The 6,000-nt window shown below is 45.5% G+C and overlaps 1 protein-coding gene across 1 annotated transcript in view; it reads left to right on the plus strand.

The window, feature by feature from the left end:
- The window catches only part of FNDC3B (fibronectin type III domain containing 3B), a 351,337-nt gene that overhangs the window by 157,047 nt on the left and 188,290 nt on the right, over positions 1–6,000 (plus strand). The gene's annotated exons all lie outside the window — the stretch shown is intronic.

Genomic DNA, 6,000 nt, shown 5'->3' on the forward strand with positions numbered 1-6,000 from the left:
AGAATTCTCCTGTTATCAGGGTGCCTCCGAGCCTCTTTCAGGGCTGGGCTCTCCAGCTGCCTGCTAGACATCTTCGCCCGGACGTCTTGCCAGCGGCTCTGCCTCATCATGTCCCAAGCTGAACTCTGTCTCCCCGCCCCCCCATCCCACCTTGCCTCCCCCCTCCCCCATCCAACCCACCTTGCCTCCTGTCTTCTAATTTCTGATTATTGTCCCCGGGGTTCGAACCTCAGTCGGCTTTGACTCATCACTCGCTCTCTCTCGGGTCCCCTGCCAAGGCTGTTGGGGCTGCCTTCTTGGCGCATCTCCTGCCCGCCCTCTTCCAGGCCTTCACTGTCTCCTGCCTGGCTGGTTTGGTGTAGGCTTCACCCGTTGGTTTTCCTGCCTCTGGCCCAGGCCCAGTCGCCTGAGGAATCTTCCTCATGCGCAGGCCTGAGCCTGTGATCCCGCTACTCAGAATCCTTCCGGAGCTCCCCGTTGCCGTCTGAGTCTGCTGAGCCTGGCCTTCGGGCCTCCAGGGTCTTCTCCCCTCGTTGCTAACACTGCCACTTGGGGGGGGGGCGGGTCTTTCCATTCAGGGACAGGCACAGATGGGACAGAGTCAAAACCAAAGTAAATCAATCAGTCAACCAATCAATCAATTGTAATGACAACTAATGTCTGTAGTTAAGTCCCCCCTGCCCTACAGGGGTCCTCCCATTAAGTGCCCTCTTATTTTATAGATGATGGCATGATGGGTCAGGGGGAGATGGAGTGATCTGACCAGTCTTGGAGGTGGTAGGTGGGTCCTTGGTCCTGTCCATGCTGCCCTCTACCCTGGATGATCATATACTTTACACCAGTCATTAATCCTTGGACATCGTGGGGGTGGGGGGTAGCTGTTGACAAGTTCCTGATCCTACCTTGAAGGTCTGTGCAGTCCTGGGGGCTTAGAGAAGGGGGAATCTCGACCATTACATCTCATCTTCCTCCTTCCTCCCAGAGACCCTTTCCTGGACTCTTGTCTAAAATTTCCCTCAATGCCCTACCCAGACCTCTCCCCTTTCTCTCAGTGTGTAAATTATATTATCGATCATTTAGTCTGCTGTGGTTTCAGGGATGAACTGGGATTCAGAGGGAGAGATCCAGCTTCAGATCTTGCCTTTGTCACTGGCTCATGGTCAACTGAGAGCTAGAAAGGGTCATCAATAATCCCAATGGCCATACATGGGTCTAAGTGGAGATAAACGTGAATTGAATATTGATGGGGGAAGACAAGTATGCATCATGGGTTTTTCTCATGCAAGAAGACTCCCAGGCTAATTTGGGAGAAGCAGAAGCCAGTGCCCCCCCCCACCTTGTATCTCCCTCAATCATAAATTAACAATTATGAACCAAGACCAACCCTAGCAGAGGACTCATGTCAGTGCAATTCATGGGATGACATAATGTATTTGTACAGTTTATGGACGAGTCTAACATTCCATATTACTTGTGTAAAATTATATAAGTTACATTTCATCTATTTATCTTATATAAAACGGAAAGCTAGATGACTCAGTGGATAGAGTGTCTGACTCTGACTTCAAATGCAACCTCAGACTCTTACTAGCTGTGAGACCCTGGGCAACTCACTTTGCCCTGTTTGCCTCAGTTTCCTCATCTGTAGAATGAGCTGCAGAAGGAAATGGCCAGCCTCCCCAAATGGGGTCGAACATGACTGAAAAGACCGAACAACAGTAATGTTTTATATAGTTTATTTCGAATTGAGAATCATAGTGTGGTGGTCAGAGTTGGCCTTGAAGTTGGGAAACCTTCCACAGCACACCCCAGCCACGCAAGTCTGAGACTCCCCAAAGGGGAGTGGGCATCTCCCCACTTAGGAAATCCTTGTATCTGGGATTGAATCCCATGCCATGCCCTTGTCTGTGTCTGCACACATGTTTGCACATGTGTGTGTGTGGATGCATGTGCATGTATGTTTTCAATTCGCCCCCCCCTTCCACTACGAAGACAAGAAGCATCGTTTGCCCCAAGTTTCTGGTGTCTGAAGAGGCAGCCCTCTCCTAAAAGCACTTTTGCAGCTGTGTTGATTGATATTTGCAGATCCCGTCCTGGGATTCATCTTTAAGAACTCATGAAAAGATTCTGAAATTGCAGCAGGAGAAGCCCGGGCTGCCGAGGGCCGCACAGCCTTTCCCAGCCTGTCGTGGGGGTCACACTCGGAGGCCTCACCCAGGACGGAGTGGAGCCCCACCTGTCTTGGGGGCTCCACACAAAGGGGCTTCTGTGCCAGACTCTGACTGCAGGGCCTCAGAAAGTGGGAGCTTCACCTCCCCAAATACCCCAGCAGACACATAGACCTCCCAGGGTCCCTCAGAAGAGGTCCTCCTCATTCCAGAGCTTCGCTGAGCCAAGAACGGCCCCACTCCCACAACTGGCCTTGGGTCTGAGGCCTCATCCCCCCAGCATCGAGGAAGCAGAAATCACTGGAAGTGGCATGTTGACTCAACTTGGTCTTCTCCCCCGCCTCCCAAAATCAGAAAGGGGAAAGCTCTAACTCCAAATGCAAACCTCAGACCATGGGACCTGAGACTTTGGGGAAGGAAACCTGGCTGCCACTTGGCTGGTGGGCAGGAAATTAAGTGATTTACCCAGGGTCTTGCAGCATGGAAGGACCTAGTTAGGATTAGAACCCACATCCTTGGGTCAAGCTGAGACTATTCCTCTGTACTGGATGCCTTAGACCGAGGGGTAGAGAACACCAAGCAGTACTGTGGTCTGGGGGCTCAGGGGAAGGGGAAGTGGTCATCTTGTGCTGTTTGTGAAGGCCAGGGAGCCACACATGTGTGTGCATGCATGTTATGTGTGTGTCTGTGTAGCAATGCAGGTGCAAAAATGCACATGCTTGCACAAATACACAAAAATATGCATTCCCACACCAATACTCCTAAATACAGACCTTCATGTAATTATAAATATCCACATCTATGCATAAATACACTCAAACATACATGGGCATGCAAATACTCACATGTATGCATAAATACAGTCCCATCTTTTGAGATTTCTACAACTGCCCAGCTTGGGGCCAGTGGATACAACACCTGACTGAGGGCAGGGAGATTCATCATCCAGATTTCAGATCTGACCTCAGAGACGCTTACTAGCTGTTGGCCTCAGTTTCCCCATCTGGAGAACATAGCAAATTCCTGCAGTATCTTTGCCAGGAAAACCCCAGTTGAGATCACAAAGGGTTGGATGAGACTAAAGTGATCCAACAACAACAGAAAGGAAGCTGTGTTACACAGATGTGAACAGGATCAATATCTGGCTTTTAGAAATGCCAGTTTGTGTATTTGAACTGAAGAGTTTTCAAGTGGCTTTTTGATTTTTTTCCTCATGTCACCATCATAGCCTGTGGGGACAGTGTTCCACCCCACCTTCTTGGAGGCCCCTTCAGACCTGACCATCCAGCAACGTAGTGAGTGGAAACAATGGGGATATGAAGAGAAAAGACCTGGACCTCTGGGGCCCATTGCCTCCATTGTCCAGTGGTGGAGTTGGACTAGATACCCTCTGGGGCCCATTGTCTAATTGTCTGGTGGCGGAGTTGGACTAGATACCTTCTGGGGCCCATTGCAACTTGAAATATATTGTCCTTCACACCTCCACCAGGTACACTAGGAAGGAAGGAAGGAAGGAAGGAAGGAAGGAAGGAAGGAAGGAAGGAAGGAAGGAAGGAAGGAAGGAAGGAAGGAAGGAAAGGGAAGGGAAGGGAAGGGAAGGGAAGGAAGGGAAGGAGGGAAGGAGTAAGGCATCCATCAGCATTTTCCAGACCTCCTTTATGCTGTGCACTGTGTTTGTTAGAATGATTTTTCAGACTTTACAGTTGAGTCTTTGTTGTCTCTACTGGAAACAGTCTGTGAACACGGATGCTTTCTTTTTCTATTTTCTTTTTGTGTTGCCTATGAGGAAGCTGAAGTTTTTAAAACTCAAGGTCCAAATGCTAACAGTTTCCATGTTTGATGAATGGAGTAAGGAATATCCGAGATCAGAATGAAGTCAATTCTCCTGTCATATCTGAAGGGAGCTGAGCAATGACTACACAGCATTTTTTTTTTCCCTAGAGAGGAACAGTTTGGGAGGCAACTAGGTGGTACAATGGATAGTGCACCTGCCCTGGAGTCAGGAGGACTTGAGTTCAAATGTGATCTCAAACATTTAATAACTACCTAACTCTGTGTGACTTATATATGTATATACAGAGAGAGAGAGAGAGAGAGAGAGAGAGAGAGAGAGAGAGAGAGAGAGAAACAATTTGGATCTCATTGAGATTTTTCTGGTTAAAGAACAGGGGATAAGATGTGATGTAGAGGAGGGGAAGGGAAAAGACAGAGCAGAAGAACAGAGTGAAATAATTTCCTTGGAACTTATAAAAGAGCACCCTAATAAGCTTCACCCTCCTATCTCTCTCCCCCTCCCCTCCACTTCTTTTTACTTTCGAAGTTTATACATTGACTAGCTTAGTAAAATAAATGAAACTTGAACCTTATTGGGAATGATATATTAATGTCAATCAGGAAAGGAAATTTTATACATGTTTTTACGTGTATTTTTTATGTCAGAATTTTTATGGCCTACTTTAAAAAAATTTTTTTAAATGACCTACTTTTAGGTACTATGTTCTCAGGTTACTTTTTTTGGTTTGTTCTTTTAGTCTGCTTGAAAAAAAAAAAAGATAAGACTGAGTCCGAGTGTGTGAATTTTAAATAAAACCCGCCTTCTAAAACAAAAGTCTTATTTGGTTCTTACTCCTTTACAGTGGTGTTGTGAAACGATGAGTGAATGTAACCCTGCCTCTATCATGTCCTGCCTCTCTTGATTTCTTAGCTAAGATCGTTAATTGGAAAAACATCAAAGTTCCAAAGTGTCATTGTTGAATGATGGATTTTTCCTTCCAAGTCAATATAAAAGTGGAGAAGGATGTTGTGAAACATATGGAGCCCTTTGATTGCAAGAGAGGAACAATGACAAAGTGGCTTAGAGAATGTCACCCTCCCCCCAAAAAAGATAATGGGTCCATATGGTAATTAGCATGCTCCACTGTTATCTTCTTGATATCAAGAGACCTCTATATTTTGGTAGACCCTGGAGCCCTTGTGATAAATTTATGGAGGGACACAGAAAAGTGTCCCGCAAGATAGATAGGTATGGTTGGATCCCAGGACATCTTTGGATGTCAATAAGGCTATTGATGCACTATAGTTTCAATGTTGATTATTGCTGTAAAATATGTTGTTTACCAGTGTACATTCAAGAAGTTTTATTGATTGCTCCCAGTGTTGAAGATCCTGAGCTGGGTTAGTGATAGAAATAAAAAGAAAGGAAATGCTCCTTGCTCTGAAAGAATTTGCAGTCTAATATTAAGGCTTGCAAGTTACCTATGTAATGATATACAGAATAAATACAAATACAAAAAACACTAGGTGGTTAGAGAGGGGGGCACCATTGATAAGGAAAATATTCCAAGCCAGTCCAAATGAAAAGTTAGAATGCTTTCATTCATGGCCATACAGTCAGGATATCCACTGGGAGAACCACGCACCCCCACTACTGGCTGGTCCTTGACCAAAGGAATGCAAGGGGACTTCCAGTAGTGGAGCCGAAGACTGTGTCTCTTTCAGACTCCTCTCTCTGTATGGTTGATTATTCCCATTTTGCCTGACCTAAATCACTGCTCCTCTGTTGATAGACCATCAATCTAAACCTTTTTTTAAAAAAAAAAAATTTGGATAAATAACTATAATGGTCTAAATGACTAATTTTCCAAGGGACTGAACCCGACTTTTAGAAATATTTTGACTTTCTGTTCTCGCTTTCTATTTTGCACGAAAACACCATCAGTTTGCCTCTTAAAACATAAGCTCTTTGTTTATTTTATGACAATAAAAAATCCTTTCTCACTTCTGTTGGCTCTCATCATTCCAAAAGAAAACTGAAGTAATGATCTCTTTGTCT

Source organism: Macrotis lagotis, chromosome 6, assembly GCF_037893015.1.
Source record: "Macrotis lagotis isolate mMagLag1 chromosome 6, bilby.v1.9.chrom.fasta, whole genome shotgun sequence".
NCBI lineage: Eukaryota > Metazoa > Chordata > Mammalia > Peramelemorphia > Peramelidae > Macrotis > Macrotis lagotis.